Raw genomic sequence first — 23821 nt, forward strand, 5'->3', positions numbered from 1 at the left:
CTGAATACCAGAGTGTCACTACACTGATGACACCTGGAGAGCTGAGCTGGGGCCAATCTCAGCAATGCAATTAGGTGGGGACACCAACAGTACGACATCACGAAACAAATGGCTATGAGGAATTTGGAAAGCTTGACATTGTCCTGACTGACAGCACTGCCACTGTTTAACCTCGAGACACGACTGCGGGTACAACCAGGTCCCTTCAGATATTTGAAGGGCTATGGAGATAAGCCACAGTAAACCTTTTTAAGGCAGTTAACTTATTATGGAAATTTCCAGAGGCAAATGCTAGAACAAATAAATAAAAATGGTATTTTCCTTCAAAATTTATATGTGTGTGTGTGTGTGTATACACATACACATATACAGAGAGATACATATGCATCTACAAATAAAGAAGCATTTTAACTGAAAGAACGAATGGTAACAAAATAGTGGGAAATCATGAGTTTCCTATCATTGTAAATATTAGAGTAAGAGAACTTTTTTTAAAAAAAAAGCATGTTGGTTTCATTCCAGATAAATCCAGACAATTTTTAAAGATCTCTAACATTTCTAATATTCTGTGATCCATTCAGAGACAGAATTGGTTTTCAATGTATGTACCCATTTGATTCCAAATCCCTCTAGTGGTATTCTCTGCCAGCAGGTGGCAGCAGATGCCTTGGACGCTGGGTTCTATATGTTAGGTGTGGTCAAAAAATAAATGAGCACAGTTTCCAACAGTTAAAAAAGGGGGTGTGGGAGAACACAAGTCCCAAAGTAGCTTCCTTCAAAAGAACAAGCAAGCATAACTAAAAAACATGTCTAACAGTATACAACAATACTTTTTTTTTTTTTTGAGACAGTCTTTGTAAGCCTAGGTTGACCTAGAATTTACTCTATAACCAGGCTGGTCTCAGACTCTGGAGAATATCCTGCCTCAGCCTTCCAAGTGCCAGGATTACAGCACACACCATCACGCCTAGGTTTTGCATGTTCTTCTTGATCTCTGAATTCCTCTTGATTTAAAAAAAAAAAATCCTTGCTTCCTCTGCAGCTGCACATCACATCCATTACCATAATCTTTCAGCCAGACCCAAAGAAAAGAACCTTCAGGATGGTCAGAGAAGCATTCTGGCCATTTCCTGCTTCCAGCTCCCATGCCCAGCATCTCCACAGCTGAAGCTACAAAATAAGCAGGAAACATACAAAAACAGTGGACCTCACCCGGATAGCATGAAAGTACATCATTACCATTTTCTAAGCACACGAGAATTCTTCCCTACCCCAGCCCCAAAGAAAGGAATAAAGCCCCTGCTTTACCCCACTCTAGCCTTGGCTCTCTGCTGTGATGTCATTTAAACTCTGCATACAATCAACAGTCCTAGTCCAAGTGGCAACCAGAGACAGACAAATCTGGTATTCGTGAAGTATTTTGAATAGGGCTTGTAAGTGGACAGAAATAAATAATATTTGTTGAACCAGCATTTAAAGCAGTTACATCATGGTTAATCATGGTCTTGAGTCAAGGTGCTATTGACTGTTCTAGTCTCAGGTCAAACAGTCCTTCTGCCAGGAGCCCTTGAGCTATTAAGAGCATGTTCAGTTCCTCCGCAAAGTGTCAGGCATACACTCTGTACCTCCCGTGTCACACTTCTGCATCTGCCCTAACTAACACCACTCTACCACAAACACTTCATTTCCCTCTTACAATGCAGCATCCAAAGGCCTGAACTGCGTCCCCAAATACAATAGTCCCCCATATTCATGAAACTATTTTTTATGTGTATAAGCATTTTGTCTGCCTGTATGTCTGTGTACTGTGTGCATGCTTAGTACCCACAGAAGCCAGAGCAGATGGGACATCAGAGCCTCTGTAACTGGAATTACAGTTGTAAGTCACCATGTGAAAGTAGGGATCAAATCCAGGTCCTCTAGAAGAATAGTGCTCTTAAACTCTGAGTCCTCTCTCCAGCTCCAGTGAGACTCTCTCTTATAGAGAGGCGTTATCAATAAATCATCAATATGGTACCATTCCGCCAAGAGCAACATCCATTTGACAAGCATTTCCCAAGTGTCTATAGAGCTCGGGGTGGCACAGGGGAGGTCAAACCTGCATCCCGTTCTCAGAGAGCTCAAACTGAGAAAGAAAATGAAGGCAAGAACACAAACAACCATGCATCAAAGTATGCCCAAGAGCAAAGTTGGGCTTGGTGGTTACATATGTGTAATCCCAGGATTTGGAAAGGAGAACCAAGGGGACCAGGAGTTCAAGGTCAAATGCAGAGACCTAGAATTTGAAGTTGGTTAGTTTGAGACTCAGTCTCAAAACAACAGCAACAACAACAAATGTGTATATTAGAGAACAGAAAACCAGAAATTACCAATAGATATGTGCAAGAGGTTGACGTATGGGATAGGTAATGATGGTGGTCATAGCTACAAGGTCCCTGAATTGCTCTTTTAGTTGAGTGACTGTGTGTGCCATGCCAAGTGATTTACACAGATAATCACATTTGTTCCTCAAAACAATCCTATGTAAAAGCTTCCCAAAGTAGTTAAAAAGCTCAGCGAAGTCAGGGAAACTACCCCAGATATCACAAGCCTCCACCTGGTAGCGCTGGGTGCCCAAGCAGCCAGGCTGATGAACAGGGCAGCCACACCACAGCACTTGAGAATCTAGGACGCTAGGTTAAAGCACTGCTACCACACATAATGAGAACATGCCGAGACCCAAACTTGTACTTACAAAGATCAATCAGACAACAATGAAGAAAGCAGACAGAGGAGTCAGGCTTGAAGCCTACTGCAATTGTCTCATTGTTGTGTCCTGAAACTCGTGAACAGAGAACATGGCAGCAGGGCTAGAAAGGGGGTTCAGAAGTGAGGAATTCCAGGGGAAGGGTAGAGACGATCAAGGGTGATCCCAAAGTGTGTTCCTGAGTGTCACGACATGGAAGCTTGTCATGAGAAGAGGAGGGAGGAGTGGGGCGTGCAGATAAATTATATCCTTGGGAGCTTCAAGCCAGCTCTTCCCCATTCCCACCTCTCCCTAAGCATTCTTTCTATCTTCAGGGCCCTTCTCAGCATCCCTAACCGTCTCCAATCAACTCACCAAAGCAGAGAAGCAGGAATGGGGCAGGGGACATTATGTCACTGAACATTTCATGTCTATGCTCCCCTGGCCAACACAGCCAGCAGAGACAATGCCTAGTCAGGGGCCTGAGGAAGGAATTCTCCTTCACTGACTTCCTGACCTTGGACCAGAAGCTCTGTCTCTCTGGATCTCGGTTTTGTTTTGTTTTGTTTTGTTTTGTATCTGTAAAATCTGAGTTTGGACCAGAATAAAAAGTTGCAAGCTTGGATATGCATAAGTCAAACTCATCCACAAATAGACTGTTTCATCAGCATAATAATATACTTTAATAGAATTAGCGTCCATACTTGAAAACCTGGCCACTTCACAAAGACAGAGTGTCTCTGCAGCCCTTCCAGAAGCACCTACAGTTGGCTGGGCCCCACATTCCTACATGTCCTGCATCAGGTGAAACCAGCTAGAACCCACTGTTCCTCTCAGGTAGGGCACCACCCTTTAGTTTAGCATAGAGTGCCCCACCCCTCCCCTCCCCTCCTAAAGGTGGTTGCTCATCATTTAGTCCTCTCCTCTCCTCTCCTCTCCTCTCCTCTCCTCTCCTCTCCTCTCCTCGCCTCGCCTCGCCTCGCCTCGCCTCGCCTCGCCTCGCCTCGCCTCTCTCTCTCTCTCTCTCTCTCTCTCTCTCTCTCTCTCTAATTTTGTTGTTTTTGTTTTGTTTTCAAGATCGGGTTTCTCAGTGTCCTGGAACTCACTCTGTAGACCAGACTGGCCTCAAACTCAGAGATCTGCCTGTGCATGCCTCTGCCCCCTGAGTGCTAAGATTAAAGGCATGTGCTACCACCACCACCACCACCACCACCACCACCACCACCACCACCACCACCACCTGGCCAGCCGGCCAGCCATTATTGGCCATTTTAATCAGTACACTTATGGTCTGTCCCCAACAGGCATCTGTGTTCATAGCCCCTGGAGAAGATCATTTAAAACGCCAGCAAAGTAAGGCCCAGGAATGAGGGGCAAGAAACTAAAGTACAGAGGGCTAACGGTGAATTCTCCACAACGGGGCATGTAGGCTGCTCAGTGGAGCTGCAGGCTTCTGCCACAACTGATAAGGATTCGCTCACAAGTGTGTCAAGCCTGCCCACTCCCCCTCCCTGACATACACCCCACCAAGGAGGCGCAAGGCCAGATGACATCAGCCTTGGGCACAGTCAGAGAAACCCCATCATGAAGCAATTTGTTTCCCCAGCCACTCTAATTTAACAATTAGCTTAACAACCCTGGGCAGGCACTTGCTGCAGAAGCAGGAACCGATTCTGATCGGTGTCAACTTCAGCCTGGAAAGGGACTCCACCCCTTCCCCAACCCCACTGCCCTTGCTTCACAAGGTCCTCACTCAGACACGGTCTGGATATCTCAGAAGATATCTAGACTAATTATCCCTGAGACTCCAGTTGGCTTTTCCTGTGCCACTGAAGCCCCTCTCTCTAAGTTGGCCCTGCAGAATTTTGACCTAATCCATGAAGCATGTTGGGCCAGAATGCTCAAAGGCTTCCTTCTGTGGCTCTTTGAGGGTAGAGGTGCTAGAAGGATCCCTGAATGTAGATGATGGTACACACAGAGAAGCACACCTCAGGACTGGCAGCTTGAGACATCCAGGGTACACACACAGCTTACCAGAGGACAAGCCTCAGAGCTGAACTCACCCTAACCCAGACAGCATATTCAGTATCCCCCCGCCTCACCCCCCACATCATCAGAGGACCTCTGGGGGTGATTCAAGATGCTCCTTCCCTCAGCTTGTCCTGCTCCTAACCTCAAGACCTTTCTCAAGCTGCACCCTAAACCCGAATGTCAAGGTTCAGAGAGAGACAGATGGAGATGTTGTAAAGCAGAAATTGAAAAAAAAAAAAGAAATGTTGATAATGTCATAAGTCCACAGTAACCTGGAGGCTATTTTAAAATACAGAATTCTAGGATAGATGGGGTTAGGCCAAGGCCTAAAATAGCAGACCCTCAAAGAGGAAAGCATCCCCGTGTGACTAGGTAGACATTTCAAAGAGACAGAGGAGGAAGAAATGGCATGTAAAAATGGAACAACAACTCCGGAAATTAACCAGGCCAAAGATAAAACTAAGGGTGTCCAGTGCCATACAGGGATCTTTTTATTCTATCAAAGGGAGACGGTAGGGCAGAGCCAGTTGGTGACGCTATGGTACAAGGCATATCCTAGAGAATAAAGGGTTCTTCTTGACTTACCCTCCACATCAGGCAAGAGAGAAGCTGGTGCTGAGCCTGTAACCAGTGGAACCTGCCTGACAAGGGAGCTGTAAATAAGTCACCAGGACCATATGGCATCTGCCTGAGTCCTGAAGGAATTCAAGGGTGAAATTGCAGAGCTGATGCCCAAAATGTGTAACCTCTGATTACCAAGTCACTCACGCTTGCCATTGGCAGTGCGCCCATACAGTTCATTCATAAGACAGGGAGCCAGTGAAGCCTCATCTTCATACCGGGCAAACGGACAGAGAAGGGACTCAGAGGAGCCCTACTAAGCACATGAACCACTTAGAGCTGTGGTTCTCAACCTTCCTAATGCCGCGACTCATTAATACCTTTCTTCATGTCATGGAATAATCATAAAATTATTTCTGTTGCTACTTCATAACTGTAATTTTGCTACTGTTACGGATCATTATGTAAGGACCTCTGTTTTCTGGTAGTCTCAGAAGAACTCTGTGAAAGGGTCTGGTGAATTTAAGGGGTCGAGCTCCACAGGCTGAGTATCACCGACTTGGAGAACTGATAACATGGTGCTTATGAGGGCAAAACATGTTATACAACACAAATTCTTGAAAAACTAAACATATGTGAATTAGAATCCATGAGAGTCCTTCATATGTACTTTTAGGAAATTATTGACAATGTGCTATAATAAAAATTTTTTAAGTTTAATATTCATGAATTTTTTAAAGATAATTGACCTTTAAATTGTGGTAATTGAGACCAGAAGCAGCAAGAGATGATAAATGGGGGGATAAAAAAAGGAGATTAAAGAAAGGAAGAAATTATATATTTAAAAGGTATTACGGGTCATATCAACCAGCTCTGATCTACTATATAGACCACATTTGACCTCAGCTTTAAAAGGGTGGGGAAAACGCTGCGCCTAATTAGTGATCAAACAAGGTTGCTACCATGTGAACAAACCCTGAGCTGTGTAGGAGGACAAAGAATGGGAGCTATAAGTTGCCCTCTTCCAGGCTGGAGCAAAGGCAGGACGGTCGCTTTGTCCTCTAAGAACTGATAGGAAAGGCAGCTGGGTTTCAGTGTGACGGCCTCCCCACTGAGTCACATTTCCAAAAGTCTCCTCTCCAGATGGCTCCGTCCCCTCACCTTGTGATCATGAGCCATAGAAGCTACCTATGCATGGAGAGTGGGAGCCAATCCTACAACAAAAGCTTCTTGAAAACTGTCAGGGAGACTATCCATCAGTAAAGCCCATCTTTACTCCCTTCACCTACAGCATCCATCCAGGTCATGGAACTCTGATTTTATACATCAAGCTGTTCCCAGGAAACTCAATATGATGCTATTGACCAAGGATTCTAACACAACAAAAAGAGTAGATTTGCCCATTTCTTTATAATAAGTTGTTATTGCTTCTCTGTCTTTACATGCAGCAGAGAGTTGAGACCTCACATATACCATCCTTTGTCTCTAAGTTCCCTAGACACCTATGCCTATTACCTATTCAATTTATGCTGCTCCTAAGATGGGTGACTGTCACACGATAGTAGGCATGCAACAATCTCTCAGCCTTGGCCCACTCTCTACTCATCCAAGTCATTCCTTCAAAACTAGAGGCTACACACCTCCTTCCTATAGCTATCCTATAGCACCATGGCTACACACCTCCTTCCTATCGCTGTCCCCTAGTGCCATGGGACCTTGAAGTCTCTCTGTCTTTTAGGTTTGAGGTCAATGCCCTGTTGGACAAGACAGAAACAAAAGAGTTCTGTGTTACATCACATCGCCAACTATCACAGGGGTATAGTTAAGTTTATCTGCTTGAAGGACACATTCTGGAAGTCCACTGTGGGGATCCTCATAGAGACCCTTGCTGCAGTAACTGGTGCAAACTAGCAGACAATAAATATGACTAAGTACTAGCATCTCCTAAACAGAGATATGTTCCTTTCTTGCTTTTTCTCGGTCTGAATGCAGCCTTTAAAGGGCTTCTTTGTCTAAAATGTAACTGGCAGTCACTTGTCTTTTTACCACCTTCTTGCGCAGTATTTGTTTAGATCCACTCATGTATCATTTTGCCAGCTATGAAGTCCCTTCAATGCAACCTCATGGTGAATGCTCTTGAGTGAAGTGTGCCTGCCAACAGGTAGGAAGCCTGCAGCATTGCCTAGGACTGTGCCATTAATTGCTCCCAGGAGTCTCCACAAATGACGTTTTCTTTGATTACCCACCAAAGTAAAGGGTATGCACATTAAAACTAGACTGTTTTGGAGGGGCAGATCAATCCTTGGATAAGACTTGAATTAACCAAGGTCCTAAGGCTGTTTCATGAGCCAGAAGTTGCACTTATTGTCAACAACAACAAAATGCAGCATCCATGTGGCCCTGCAGTGCTCAGGCCAGCATGCGCAGTGTAGGCTGATGCCACAGGTAAGCCAAGCAAGCCATCACCAGGAAGTTGAACTCTTAAGTATGAATCAAGGCAAAAGAAGTCCACACAGCTCAGTGGTAGCAAACCGCTGATGTAATTACTCTAACAATAAGGCTGGGCTTGCCAGAGAATCTGGAGCCTGGGGCAGAGCCTGAACAGACATTCCCAGCTTCTGTTTCCTTAACTTTCCTTTCAGAAGTGCCCCTGCCAATCAGCACGTGATAGTCCCCCAGTCTGGGCTCAGTGCCCTTAATTAGGTTTTACATTACTAAATCACAGTCACATTTCGGTACTGCATCCCTGGCATTACACCCAGGTCACACTAATGAAGTCCTGCCCCTTCCTTCTAACATTTATAGAATGCCCCCGGCTGGCAGGGGTCACATCTATGTGGGAGATATGGATGTCAAATACAGACCATGCTTGCAAACTTTATATGCCTCAGTATAGGTGAACGCCAGGGCCAAGAAGTGGGAGTGGGTGGGTAGGGGAGTGGGGTGGGAGGGTATGGGGAACTTTTGGGATAGCACTGGAAATGTAAATGAAGAAAATTCCTAATTAAAAAAAAAAAACAGACCATGTCTATTCCATCTCAGTGTGGGAGCCAGAGAGGGCGGTTAACCTGCATCAAACCTCTCTGAACACTACCCCAATGCTAGGAGACCCATCTTCTACTTTATCTCATAGTTATTTACTATGTAAATATGTCCATAAACATACACAGGGAAGCCCTTCAGCTGTGAGGCCATAGGCACTCTCTTCACTGACAAGAGGCTACTTTTCAAATATTGGTTAGAGAGAGTGTGATGCAAGGAAGAGCAAGGAGAGGGATGGGGAGAGACAGACGAGAGGTAGAAGGGACAGATTCAGGAGCAGATCGGAACGGAACGCATCCAGCAAGCAGGGCACACTAAGCTGCTGTCTTCGCTTTATGGGGACTTGCAGGAAGAGGCTGTGTGTTCCTGGGTTGTATTTAGAAAATTGATAGTCATTACTTTAAATGGAACAGTTCCTCTGCCATGACATTTATCCTGGCCAATACCTTCTTTCTCACTCCCTGATGTCTTAGCCCAAGGAAGAACATTCTACTTTAGTCAGGAGAAGGACATTTGGAACCTGATGCAGGAAAAATATGTTTAATATGCCGTAAGTCTCCAACTCCTAAGAAAGGAAGACATTGTTAAGTGGCCTTTCAGGCATGAATAGACAGACACCTTGCCATTTCGAAGATCCCTGCCTTCTTATACAGACATAGAATTGATGTCCCTACTCTCTCCTAGGTATAAGTTGCAAGACAATACTCTTGAAAACAGCCCAAGCTTTGGAACCAGACAGCCTTAGACTCTGACAGCTTCTGGCAAATCAACTCCCCTCTCTGAGCCTGTTTTCTCAGCTATAAATGGAGTGACTACTACTTTTAGTGCGGTCGGGAGGACTAAAGATGACATTTGGAAAGCGCTTAGTCAATGGCTGCTTTTATTTGGGGTGACTTTCCAGAAGCTTGGCATCTACAACGGACAATGAAATTAGAAGTTGCCCATTAGGTACCACTCACCTGGACCCACATCAAACACCCCAGCAAACCCAAGCAAGTAACACCATGGTCCACCTCCACTCCATCTAACCAGGCACAGGGCCACCCTCTCGGTCCCATTTCACATGGAAATGCGGCCTTCCTAGTCTTCAATATGAACTTTTACATAGTAATAGAGACTTTTCTATGATAGACATCAGCACACCCAAGAAAAGGTGAGGAGTGGGGCAAAGAAATACAAAATATTCCACACTACCAAAACCCACTGAGACAGAGACACAAGGCAAGATCCAGGAAGAAGGGGAGGCCAAGGTCATGTTTACTAGTTGCTTCTGTAAGCAGATAGGTGCTGAGAGTCAAGGGAAGACTTTCCTCCGCCTACTATAAGAGGACAGACAGCCTCTCTCTGGCTGCATGGAAAACACAGAGCACCTAAACCAGCAGTGTGGAAGGTGGTTAGTGAAGACACTCATGGTGGGATGACGCCAGAGGGATCAAGAACAGAGTAAAGTCACAAAAGCCCTCCTCCCAACATGAAGTGTCCACAGCTGACAATAGACTGTGGGTGAGACAAAATGGCCATTTAGGCAACGTGTCCAGCAGGAGCAGAGTTCTGGAGTCTATGCTGAGCCATGGTTTTCACGCCAATAAAGACAGAACTCCAGCAGGCTCTCCAGGGACCTGAGAATGAAGCATCCATATGCTTCCCGGAGCTCTTACTGGGCATCACAGAGCCTCATGCTCAGAGGAGGGAACTTGAAAACCCCAAGACTCTGCCGTGGTACCCAAGGGTGAGATGCATACACATGCATGTGTAAGGCTGTGAGCACTCCATCACTGCTACAGCCTTCATCCCTGCTCTACAGACGGCGTGCCCAGCTATTCTTGCTGCTATCACAGGACAGGAGTCGGCTGCTGCCACCTCATCATGGTTTCTGCCTGTCCTCCACTATATATAGTGGTCTGCGTCTATAGCATGGGAGAGCAAATCCCCCCCACCCTCCGCTGACAGGGACAAATCCATCCCTGCCTCATCACCTGCTTTTCCCTATTTTATCTTGTGGTACATAAGCTGTTGTCACTCCTTTTGGAAGCAACATGAAATCTAAATTCAGGTCTGCTAGACTAGTCTCTAGTCTCTCCTCCAGGGACACCTTCACTCCCCAAATTCATCCCTTTAAGCCAAAAGCCACATCAGCTTTCCTGCAAACCTGTCCCCGACTCCCCCCAAGTAAAGCTCAAATGCTCCTTCTCCCTACGTTTTAGCTGCATTGATAACTATTCTTCATAGAATGTACCCTACATCCATGCTACAACCCACTCAACCCTAGTAAAGAAATTAATTTTCCTAAACCAAAGCTGTCCTATTATGTCATCCCCCTCAGCCAACAAACCAAACCAAACAAGTGGTTGCTCTTGCACATTTTATACCATATATTTGGGTTTATAGTCCCACTTCCACCTTGGACACCTAGCAATCTAAGCAGGCGCTCTCTCAAGCACATGTGGTTCCCTCCCGCAAGTGAGAGGGAACACCGGTGATTCTCACCATCCCTGTTACATGTTAACACACATGTTAGCACACACAATAGGGTACATGACCTCAGCAGTAGGCGACCCCCAGTTTCCAGACATTTTCTCTTCCTTCTGTATCCCTTCTTCCCCTAGGCTTCCATGAATCTATTTTCCCAGCAGGTGCAGCAGAAATAACATGGACTATGGAAGAGGACATACAACTGCTTGGTTCAAAACTCACACAGATCTGTCACTTCCTAACTGTGTGATTTTTAGGTATGTTCCTATTTTCTCTGATTCTCTTTGTGTAAAAAAAAAAAAAAAAAAAAAAAAAAAAACAGAGGCCATGGGAGCTGGTAAGAGAGATAGGTCATCAAGAGTTCTTGTCGTTTTTCCAAAGGACCAGAGTTCGGTTCCCAGTACCATGTAACTGTAGCCCCGGGGGATTCATCCCCCACTTTTTTTTGGCCTCTGCAGACACTGCATTCATATGCACAAACCCACACAGAGATACACATGCACCCATAATCTAAAATAAAATCAACATTTTCAACAGAGGCATTGCATAGCCTGGAGGCCCTTTCACATCACCCACAGTATCACTGCCTCACAGGATACAGTACCAGGGCTCTCTAGGTAACTCTCACTCTGCAGCACAGTTAGTGGAAAAGCCTCCCGGAGACTGATGTGCACTGGGGACTGTCATCGGTGTCCTGGGCATCAGTGAGTCAACAAACCTTTTGGTCATAATCTGACATAGCAGCCTGCTTCTGGGCTTCTGGGCTGCTCACAAGCTGGCAGGAAAGGCAAGTTACAGGTGATAAAGGAAGGCAGGAGCCCAAATACATGGTTCTCTGCTTGCTGCTTCACTTTCTGTCAACACACGTGAGCCCTGCTTTTCTTAGCCGTGTCTAACATATCTTGTGAGCTACATGTGTTCTTTTTACTTCTATGTTGTTCCTGCTCATCTTTCTTGTTTTCTAAGCTGATGAATTGAATGGCCTTTGATAATGAAACAAATAGACTATACTCTAGTTATACTCATATTCCATGTGTGTGTAGTTCCTGCAGAGGCCAAAAGAGGGCATGAAACCCCTGGAGCTACAGTTATGTGGTGCTAGGAACTGAACTCTGGTCCTTTAGAAGAACAGCAAGTGCTCCTGATCACCTCACTGTCTCTCCAGCTCCCATGGCCTCTAGTTGTAAGACAAAGAAAGAGATTCAGAGAGTTCTACAGAGGATAGACATTTAGAAAGGAAACCATGTTTGTCCTTAGCCTAAATTCTATACAATCTTAGAACTGGCATCTGATGAATTATCAAAATTTTACTCGTCTGCCTTCTTTGAAGAAGAGATTTTCAGAATAGTCACCCTGGGTTAAAAGAGGCAAGGCCTATGGAAATGATGCCATGTTCCCTGTGTGTGTCTGTCTAGGCCCTATGGCCAGGCCCACAATTTGACCTCCTTAAAGTCACTACTAGCCTGCTGAGCTAACAGCACAAGCCTCCGGAGTCACATATGTGCAGAGCCTTTAAGCTAAGACTATCACAACCATCCAGTTCTGAGATCCAGAAAGGTGGGGGAACAGGGGTAACTTGAGATGAAAGTCACATGTTCTCCCCTTCCTTTCACCTTCATTTGGAAAAAAAGTGCCCCCACCATATTTTTTTATCTTCAAAGCCTAAGGAACAGAATAGTAAAATAGAAAATGTAAACATTCAGCATAAATACATAGAATAATCTATTTGTTCTATTATCAAAGGCTGTTCAAATTCCTCTGCTTAGAAAACAAAAATCACAAGCAGAAACAACACAATAGAAGCAAAAAGAACACACAGAGGTCATGAGACGTGTTAGACACGGCTAAGAGAGTCACATACATTGGAAGGAAGCATGAGCATCTCGCATGTATTGAAGGGAAGAGAAGCAGGCAGCAAAGAACCCAGCAGGGCCCCCACATTCCTGATGGCTCACTGATGACATGCACTCAGCCTTCACGGGTCCTCTGCCCAAATTATACATATGAAACTCAATGCTGATCTCTCTGGAAAAGCAAGCATGTGCTGACCAGGCACCTCCTACTAACTGTGTCTCCTTATGCACCTGTCAGCTCTGGTTGCCATGACTACATCATCATAAGCATTTTAGGCTGCCACGGCACGGAGGTAGACAGGACATATGACCCTTGTGTGTAATGCAGAAGTCAGGAGTGCAGTCCTTTCTATCACTTGCATCCTATTAAAAGTATATAAACTTACCCCATGTCTTGGGAAAAAAAATCTAAGTTATTTGTTTGTTTTGGTGTCTTTTCTGTGTATTTGATGTTGAGTCAAGAAGCCATGTGATATGAGCATCCTAACCTGTCACTGAGATTTCAGTTCCATAACCTGATTAGGGTGAACATTTAGATCCCACAGTGGCATCAAGATAATTTCAACACGTTGGGAGGTGCAGGAAAGAGCAGGCAAGGTCAAGAAATGAAGAAAGCCTGGGACGAGGCAACTTCATGTCTGGGGTCACAGGAGGAACTTTCTTCTGAGAGACAGGATATAAATGGCCTCTTTCTAGTTCTGCCACCAACAAAGGGGGCTGGTCACTTGGCCCCTTGGGAACTCAGCTTTCTTATCTGATAGACTGATGTAGATAATGTTCCTTCTGGTTCCTTCTGGAGCTCCCAGTTGAGGAGGATTTAAAATCTGCTTCCAGCCTGCTCATAACAGCTAACACGGAGAGCATCCTAAGGACACGGTGCTGTGTTCAGTTCCTGCTCATGGAGAGGACAGAGACCACCTGGCTCCTACATTAGCGTGGGGGAAGAAATTGAAAGGGAGTTTGGGAAAAGCCTTTTTCCCTAAAAGCCTCCTATTCTCTCAGTTGATGTCTCTTATTTGCTCCTGCATCTCTCTCTCTCTCTCTGCCTCTCTTAGATACATCTCCATCCCTCTCCTGCCCAGAGGCTTGCTTGTATGGACCACACTAAGGTTCCCTTGCCTTTCGGTGCAGGGATGGTTCATCCACTGGAAGGCCTTGGAACAACAGATGAGGACCAAAGTAGAAAGCCTTAAAACCAAGACCAGGGAAACTGCTCAGTCAGTAAAGTGCTAGTTGTGCAAGCAAGAGGATCTAAGTTTGATACCCAGTACTCATGGGCATGAAGGCACACAGCTGTAATGACAGCACTGGGGAGCCAGAGAGAGATGGATCCCTAAGGTTCTCTGGCTAGTTAGCCTGTCCTCCTTGGTGAGTCTTGGGTGCTAGTAAGAGACTGGAAAACAAAGGCTGATAGCTCCTGGGGAACAATTCCCAGGCTGACCTTTGTTGTACACACACACACACACACACACACACACACACACACACACACACACCTATCTCACTACATCCTCCCTCTAGGCCCCTTCCTGGATCTGCCCATAAGCCCTTGAACAGGTCCAGATTGATCTCATCCACTGCTCGCATCCAGTTGCTGCAGAAGCTCTATTGACAGCAGGGCAGCCACTGCCATCATTGCTACATTGTATGCGGGGCAGCCACTGCCATCATTGCTACACTATATGTTCTTGCTGAGCTTTAGTCTTCTCAGTAAATATCTGCAAACAAAGACCCTGCCTCTTACTCCAGCCCTTGATTCCTTCTGTCAGTTCTTGTATAAATCTAGTCCAAATGATTTTTTTTTTCCTGGAAAAGATACAACTTCCCAATGTAGCTACCACCAACTACAGCCATGAGCACATGAAAGCTACAGTAAGCTGCTCAATGCTCATGGTGAACATTCAAGGTAGGGGAGATAATAGAGCTCTCCCACAGAGAGGAATCTGGTATTTCTGGGTCTTACCAAGAAAGTGGAGAACTACAAATTTTCATCTGTATCTTTCTGCCTTGGACACTCTTGTGTCTGATGGCCAAGTGTTACTACTGGTTGGAAGCAAAGTTGGGTCTTTCCCTGGGACAGGAGCAAAGCAGTGAATTCTAGAACCCAAAGCAAAAGCACTTACCATCTCATGCCACATTCTTCCATCCGAGCCTACCCCGATGACCACCTCCTCCCAGATTCCATCTTGGGACACTCTTTCAATGCCTTTAGGTTTCCTCCCAGCCCTGGACAGACAGTGTGTGCAGTGGCTGAGAGAACCATGTCAGCATCCATGCTGTTCTCCTTCCTGCTTAGACTTCTCTGAAGGAGAGAGACAGTGAAGCGAGGTATGGAGAAAAGAGACAGAGCAGAAAGCACCATCCAAGTCAGCCTGGGTGAGAGCTAAAATCCCGAATGTACCCCTAAGCAACGAGACCACATGCCCAGCCTCGGAAAGGCTGCCAGAGAGGAATCACAGCTTCTCATTTAAAAAACAAAAAATCAGTCCTGAAAACATACATACAAGGAACATTATACAGAATGAGCAGGTTATATTTAAGAATATATATGGATATGCATATATAGATATGCACATATATAGGAATTCATATGTATATATATGCATATTAAATGTATGAATATAACAACAATTAATGAAAAAAGAGGCCATGAATTTGAAAGAGAGTGAGAAGGGGTATGGAGGTGGGTAGAGGGAAGGGAAAGGGGGAAATTCTGTAATTATATTATAACCTAAAGAATAAAAGAAAAATGAGCCATTTAAACTTGTACTTGATCTTTAAGCCTTAACCAGAATCCTCTCCTGAGTTTGTCCCTGTTTATGTGTCCTTAGCATCTAGAGATGGCCCGGTGGCAGGTCACATCGGGGTGAGCTGTAATAACCTGCTCCACAGATGCCTATGATGGTCTCACTGAGGTTAAAATCATGTTGTGCATATGCCCTCTATCCTTAACTCAGAAATGTTAGTCAAGGTGAACTGGAGTCTAGAACTTCCCAAAGCGTCCTCTGTGGCCTGTTAATGGCCAGTGCCTAAAAAGCATTTTCTCATTTGCTTCCCATTAGCGCCTTTGATAACCAAGTTAACCAGAAAACAACACACATCCAGAAAATGTGTGTCTATGTAAGCAGACAGTGGAAGCCTGCCTTTTATTAGAGCTTTGGATGCCCATCAATCTCTTTTACACTGGGCCTCTTGACAGGGCATCCCAACCCTTTCCAACCCTCAGTAACCAAAGGCTATGCACACATATGGCACACCCTAGAAAATGCTTGTTGAATTGTCCTGACGGCTGACGGCGTCTACAGTCCAAGCTCCCTGGAGAAGTTGACCATCTGCCAATATAGCTACAGTGTATTTGAATTATGTTAAGTAGCTGACAAAGTTCAAATGAGGAAGAAAATTACCAATCCCTCCTGGAAGTGGGCTGTGAGAGAAAGGCTTTCTTGCTTCCAAAATGTCCTAACATCTTGTTAAAAAACTGACATCTGTTTGCCTCCAGCTTGCTTCTCCCAATGTTTGCCAACTGGCCAACAATGTGTTTGTCCTTACCAACCCTCTTCCCTCATTGCGCCCACAGCACTGCCTTCCTCGGCTGGTGATTTTATAGGCACTGCCATGTAAGTACTGTGTGAGCACCAAGGGCAAATACTCTCCCCTCCCTTATGGAAGGGAATCTTAAACTGACCCAGAGTTCCTAAACCCTGCAAAAGTACCCACAGCACCCAGGCCCCAGCCTAGTCCTGTCGCTCTCCCCTCTGCTTCTGTACTGTCCTCTTAAATTACAGACCTGGTACCACAGAAGACAATGAGCACTTGTTCCCAGGACCCACGTCCTTTTGGAAAAGACTGCTTTCCCACATATGGCTGTTGGTCCACTTCATACTCCCCTCTTTCTGGGAGAACTATGTGGAGTCTCCCTCAGCCTCTTCCAGCTCTCCTAGAATGTCTCTCTGACTCTTCTCTTCCTCCTGCCCCTACCTCTGAGAAGTCTGTGTTGAACCCTCCTGAAGTGCATTCAGAAACGTCTTACACTCCAGTGTAACTCTTTCTCCTTCAAACCCGACAATGCTGTAAGGTGACTGCATCCCTAGTCATCAGACAGCCCTAAATCTATACTTCACTCTTGTTCTTCACAGAATGCTTCTGTCCCACGGACAAAAGTATTTTCTAGGTACTTGCGTCTGAATCCTGTTACTAAAAAATTCACTGTTTCCCCTATTCAAGTTACTTTTCTCTTCCCAAATCTCCTTTCTCCCACTGTGTCTCCATGCCACTATTTTATTAATGCATTAAGGAAGGAGATGATGATATAAGGAGGAGGAGGAGGAGGAGGAGGAGGAGGAGGAGGAGGAGGAGGAGGAGGAGGAGGAGGAGGAGGAGAAAAAGGGAGGGGAGAGGGAGAGACAGAGGGAGAGAGAGAGAAGAAGAAGCAGATAAGAGACCTTCGCTTTGGAGAGCAGCAGGAGTTTGAGTGTTATACATACCCTCAAACAGAGGTTAAAGATGTAGATTTCTAGGACCCACCCCCAGAGACTCTAATTCAGGAAGTCTAGAGCCCAGGATCCTGGATTTTAACAATGTCCCTAAGTGATTTTGATGCAAGCAGTTTTAAGTCACATTCTGGGAAAAATGGATTTTAGCAGTTGAGTGTAGGATAGAACAGTTTAAAATGTGTAAATGCCCAGAGGTGGCTTAAAATAGAAGCAATAAACTATTATAAAGCTATGCTGCTTAGGGATTTTTACTATAACCAAAGACCTGGTGGAGACCGTAGAGATCATTCAACTTCCTCATGTGAGAGAAGACAGACTAAAACTCAGAGGAGCTGAATTCCTGCTGAGAACCACACAGACCCCAGGCAGAGTGATTTTCTAGTCCAAGGATGTCCTTTGTCTATGGAAGTAAACAAGGAAATACACTCACACTCACACACAAACACACACATGTTTCAAACAGTTTTTTAATGTGCAAATAAATTCATGCCTAAGGCTCTTTTGAATATGCAGAGCATGGTTCAGGGGAGAGCTCCTGGCTGGGGTTGTACGTTTCTAACAAGCTCCCAGGTGATGCTGGTCCACTACTCACCCATAGAGCAGAAGTCTCAGTAGGTAAAATAACTGCTCTTCGGGTATTAAAAAGATGGCCTATTTCTTTGAAATGAGCACCTGGGCTGTAGAAGTCAGCCTTGCCCCGGTATCAGGTGGGTTCACGGTGTGAACTCTCCACAAAGCTGCCTCCAAGCTCAGCCAGCAGAGGTGGAGAAGGTTGGATGGATGAGATATTCATAGGCGATGAAGCTGGGTGGTTACTACATTCACAGGGAACTTGTGATGATAAGATGACAATTGGACTTTGAAAAGATGTAGCCATGTGCTATTCTTAAAGTCACATTTGCAATTAGATTGTTTCATTTTGAAATCAAAAGTAAATGCCCTTGTCTAGAAACACATGTAGGATCAAACAAAAGCATTATTTGAAACTAGAAAGTCAACTTGCCCGTAGTACCCTCATTAAGAACAAGAGCTGATGGCACCAAGAGTCTTGGCACCAAGAGTCAGCGTGACTCAGGGGCACTCTGGTGCCACACAGCCTGTGTTCAAAACTCAGTTGTAATCCTTAAATGCTATCGGGTCTGGAGCAATTCATTTAACCTCAGTTTTCTTGTCTATAGAATGGGGTTATTGCAAGAGTTAAATGAGTTTACTGCCAACAAGGCACTATGCATGAGCCTGACACATTAGGACTAGACATCAGCTAACTCTAACTATTCCCCAAGGCATGGATGCAGCCAGTGAACCACGGTTTTGTGAGTTCCTAGGCAGCAAGGGGACGGGTTTGCTTGGTCATTGTGGAGATTTAGGTTTTTGAGGGAAGCACATCACTGCTTGGCACCTCTCAGGCATTGCATGAGCTACTAGCATGAGCTAGTTCTCAGTTTTACATTAAACTCATACTCCATTCCTTTCGATGACATCATACGTTGAAAATGGGATTTGGACAGTTACCACAATAAAAAGCAATCCCAGCACAAAAATCACTGCAGAACAGGAAATGAAGGGAGAAATATCCAATCTGATCCCAGCTTCTGAGAAGTTATGCAGTGCCCAACAGGCACACACATCTCATTAGAAAGTAACTGTGGTTAGTTAAAGACAAAATTAAAATACTTGTCTTTTGGGGATTGGGAAATGCTGGTTAAAAGATACAAGCTTCCAGTTAGCCAGGAAGAATAAAGTCGAGAGATTCATTGTACAACATGATGACTACTGTTCATAGCAGTGCATTGTACACTTGGAAATAATAAATTTAGGTAAGCAAGTCTGTTGATTAGCTCAGTGTGGCTGTGTGTGTATGTGTGTGTGTGTGTGTGTGTGTGTGTGTAAAACCATGAATATATACAATGTTAATTTATAAAATACTAAGAAAATACTTTTTCTGTCAGTGAATGTACTTCTACTTTTAACTACTAGATTATAAAGATATAATATTTAATACATTGCTTAGACCTAACATCCTAACAGGCCTAACATGGAGAAAATAACTAAGAAGTAAAGTTACCAAGAAACAAAGGAAGTTTGGAACCCTCTGTACTACATTATTCCCTTTCTACACATACTAAACCCAAGTCAGGGAATATCTATGCAGGGCAACCAGAGCTGGACTCTCCCCAGACACAAAGCAAGGACCACCTCTCACTTCACATTTACAGGACTCACTTAGACTCTGCAGACTAACTGGATCCTTGCGGGAGGAAACTGTGATAGACCTGGGTGTTTCCATCTTCAGCCTAGAAGATGGATGGTCCAAACTGGAAAAGGCTAAAGGAGTTGCTAAATCTGTGAGCAAGGGATGCTAAGATGGATACTAGAAGAAAACTTACAGATTTGATCGGGCTAAATCGACACTAGTGAGATATTCTCAGGAAAGTCCAATTGCAGGTCAAAGCTATGAAAGCTGTGGTACTGAGTCAAGCCACAGACAAAGCAGATGCTCTCTGGTACCGCAGGGAGGTACATGGCTGCAACATTATCAGGCTTGGGAAGGGAAAACAAACTTAACTAGCAGAGGGTTTGGATCAGAAAACAGTAAGGGCCTTCCTTGGCTACAGAATAAAAGTACAAAGATAAATGGGTCCCTTCCATTTGAAATCTGTTTAATTTGAGCATTTAAGTAGCCCCAAGGGCTGAGGGCCTGACATGTGGCATGCTCTAGGAGACAGAGAAGTGTATGCATACAGGTATCTGTGTTAGCATACCCAGCTTGGGGAGTTACATATACAAAAAGTCTCCAGCTAAAGGATCGTGCTCTATGGAACATTTAGACAACATCTCAGTTTCTTAATGTAATCGGATACTTGGAACTTTCAAAGTAAAATGCTGGCTTAGAGAATCAGTCTAGACACGTGTAGGTTCACTGACTAGAAAAGACCGAAGGCCCACAAGCAGCAGAAATAGAGGACTTGCTACAGAGCTAAGGACAGGGAGAACAGCTGATGGCCTCAAAACTGCACCTGCCCAGGTGCTCTCAATGGGCTCCACTGGTCACAGCTGGGCTCCCAGCTCTGGAATGGACATGTACACATGCAGAGGGCGGGGCATGATCAAGGCATCCCTAGCTCCTGGCGGATGGAACTCAGTGTTTTCTTCTCTGCCTCTTCAGCATCTGCAATGTCCTGAGTGTTGAATATATGTTTTTCTGCCTTCCTAGAATGGCCACGAAGCATCTCACTTTCCTGAGCAGCTACTCACCTGGCCTCTGCTGTCCTGGGTCTGTCTCTTACTCTAGAACTCCCTGCCTCTGATTCTTCAATCTCACCTCTTCACTCTGCCCAGCTCTGGGACATTGGTCTTGCACCTGAATGCCAGAGTGGGAAAGCCTCAAAAAGATACCACAGACTATGTATCCAGAGGAAACAGAAGGCTGCAGAGCAGGTATCTGCCCCACTCTCCATATTGCAGCACATAAGGAGTAAATAAATATAAGTTAAAACTCCCTCTAAGAGGGAGGGAAAATATCTGGGGTCAGATGGAGAATTCTAGAGAAAACGACATACAATTTCAAGAACCTAGAGTTTCTGAAGCCATCCAAAGAAGAGCTCTTTTCCTTGAAAGAAAAAAAAAATCTTTAAAGAGCAGGAAGGGAAGCAAATCATGAACAAGAGCAGTTGTTAGTTATAAAGAACTGTGGTTTTCCCAAAGTTATTGAGTGTTTTTTCCTGGGAAGCTTGTAAATATTTGGTGGGTCCTATACTTAGACTAAAGATAGTCCAACAGGTTTGGAAACTCACTATGCAGCCAGCTCACTCAGAGGCTGCCAACACTGGGAGACTGTTATCCTAGGTTTCTAATGGCTAGGGACAGGTACCAGATGGTGAAAGTCTATTGTGGATTTCCGTGTCATGTCTGAGAACAAGGTCTTTGGGCCTAAGACAATCTTCATAAGACCGGCATTTTCTTGGGGTTGAGATAGGCAGAGAAAGCTTACATACACTGTCAGGGACACGCCATAGGCTTCCAGCTGAAGGAAGCTTATCAGTCATCCAATTCACTTTGAAGTGAGGAAGCGCAGGCCCAGAGAGCTGCATTAACCTGCTCAGAATCCCACAAAGTCTGGCTCACACTGCAAGCACCATCCAGGACAGCGAGCTCCATCCTAGGGACATGCCCCCTTCTTTATACTACACTGAAGTAATCTGCCCAGTAAGATGGAGATGTTCTTATAGGCATCCAAAGAAAGGTGGGTTTTTCACTGATCTTATTTTGGGGGATTTCCTCCTCCACTCAAAAGAGATCTATCTTAGAAAGCGCACCCCAGCCATGTCCTACAAATGAGCCATAAGGCAAGAGAATGGGGAAAGATTCAAGCATCCCTGAGAGGGAAAGTGGAGAACAAAGGGTTAAAAGTACCGGTGCTCACAGAGAAAAATTGTCCCTCTTGTTCTCAACCTGCACAAAGGCTCTCCAGGAATTTGCAAGACTCTCAGCATTTAAGCTCTTATATGCAAAGATCAAATTAAATCCAACAGATCAGAAAAGGAAAGGCATTTGAGAACAAAGTCTCAGTCCTGAGGGTCCAGGCAGAATGAATCAAGTGTGTATCTGAGCGCAGAACCATCTGCATGGGAGTGGGAAAGGTCCAGAAGAACCATTCCCAACAGAGCACTGGACAGCATCCTACAGAGAGTGCTGGAGAAATGCAGGGGTGGGCCTGGGGGTAGCACCTCTGTAGTGAGGCCCTGTGACCTCTGAAGTTCTGGGGCTCAGAACCTAAGGTAGCACATGATTATGAGTCTATGAGAGGAAACCTCATCTGGGGAGCTGCCTTGATCTTCCTCACAGGAACAACAACAACAAAGTCTGCAAAGGAAATAACAAACATGTTTATTCAACACCTAGACCCATGCTAAGCCTAGTAATTATGGTGGTCTGAAAACATGTCAGACAAAAACGTAGAGAGAACTGGAGGACTGTAAAAGTGGGCCAGGATAGAAAGAAGAAATTAGATGACCTCCTTTTGGAGCCAAGAGATGTTTTGTGGCATTGAGAGAGAGGAGGAAGAAATAATCACTGGCTGTTAGGAGACCTCTGATGAACCCTGCACCCCCAGCAGCCCAGTTACCCTGGCTCAAAAGCCAGACATTTCAGTCAGATTCTATGAGAGTTAAACTGCATATCAAGCCTGATGCTGGAAATGGTGCATCACAAAACCCACCAGGAAATGCTAGATAACATTTCTGTTATCAATTTATGTAAATGCTTCTGGTAAATGGAATCCACCCTCCTTGACACAGTAACTGCTGCACCAGACACCATGGAAGTTTGGCGTGGTGCTATTTATAATGAGGAATTCACAAGGGTTCTTCCTCCATTCCCTAAGGCCCTATCAGTTAACGGTTAACCAAAAAATAAAGTACTTGTTATAATCCTTGTGAATTAAAGAATTGTACTGGGCCAGGTTATAGATTCACTCCTAGAGTAATTTTGGCTGGGATTAGTGATAATCAAAATACACAAATTTGAGTTTAAGATTAATAGATGCTAATCGGGACTCCAGGAAAATAGTACACAGCTACTCTCAAGGAAATAGTCTCGTCACACCATATCTTCTCAGAAAGCTCCAACTGCCAAGGTAACTTAGCCTAGCGGTGGACAGCATAGTCTAGACATGTACTGTAAACAGATCAGTTGGCTAGGGAATCCATCTGTGGGAAAGATAGTCAGGAGGTCCCCAGACTGCCGTCTGGATTTGGCATACTATAGTAAGGCTGGCTGACTTGGTACAATTAAGCTAGGGGCTGACAAAGACCAGGGTATACTTTGAGGACCCACCAAGCTTACAGGTGAGTATTAGGACTGAGAATAACCCCAGAGCTCTCTAAACTCTGTAACTGTTAGGCTGAAAGCATGGCTCCCATTTACCTCCAAAGGCTTCTTCTGAAACTTTTAAATAAAGCAACGATATGAATACGGACACTAAAGGGAAAGCAGTTTTGCAACTGATGCTAAAAAAGATCCAAGCCTTTCCTATCATATACAGCCATCTCTGCCAGCCCCAGTTTTCCTATTGCTTAGAAGGATTCGCAAAGCACGCTGGGAAGGTTAGCATAAGTATCTAGGTACAGGCCCTGAGGGTTATCTAGACCCAAGCCTGACTTGACCTCTGTCTGAGCTTTGCATTTGGCAAGAGGCCTGGGGATTTTCCCAGTTTGCACATGGCAGACGCTCTCCGTGGGAAGGGAAAAAATTAATTTGACACAAGCAATCAATCCCATTGGAATGTTTGCGTACACTGGGCCAAGCAGAAATGGATCCTAAAGGGAGTACTTCTGGGAGGTGATGGGAATTTTAATGCTGAAAAATGATACTGTGTCAAGAGCCCAGTACAATAAAAGCAGCAGACGCGTTTGCACCGGGAGCATGAACACCATCACACGCATGCACACACAGAGCTTGCGCGTGCACGTACACACTTGCCATTCTCCTGGAGAAGGCTGTCAAAGTAAAGAACTGTCCAACTACCCATAATGCTGATAGTCTGCTGAGTTCTGGTTTTATGTTTTCTATTCAAAACGTTTAGAGTTTGAAGAATGAAGCACCATCCAATCCCCAAGGCTACCGAGGCCTGGGAAACACTTCCA

The 23821-nt window shown here is 44.9% G+C and overlaps 1 protein-coding gene across 30 annotated transcripts in view; it reads right to left on the bottom strand.

The window, feature by feature from the left end:
• The window catches only part of Kalrn (kalirin, RhoGEF kinase), a 604205-nt gene that overhangs the window by 561972 nt on the left and 18412 nt on the right, over positions 1-23821 (bottom strand). For 29 of the 30 annotated variants that reach the window (XR_001781845.2, XR_001781844.2, XR_003951799.1 and 26 more), the window contains exon 1: positions 1-11146. This exon is cut by the window's left edge and continues 13819 nt beyond it. The exons of the other annotated variant lie outside the window; for it this stretch is intronic. The gene's annotated coding sequence lies outside the window, so the exon portion shown is untranslated. Of the gene's footprint in view, positions 11147-23821 lie in introns of those variants that run through there. 30 annotated transcript variants of the gene reach the window in all.

The sequence above is a fragment of the Mus musculus genome, chromosome 16 (genome assembly GCF_000001635.26).
Source record: "Mus musculus strain C57BL/6J chromosome 16, GRCm38.p6 C57BL/6J".
Taxonomy (NCBI): domain Eukaryota; kingdom Metazoa; phylum Chordata; class Mammalia; order Rodentia; family Muridae; genus Mus; species Mus musculus.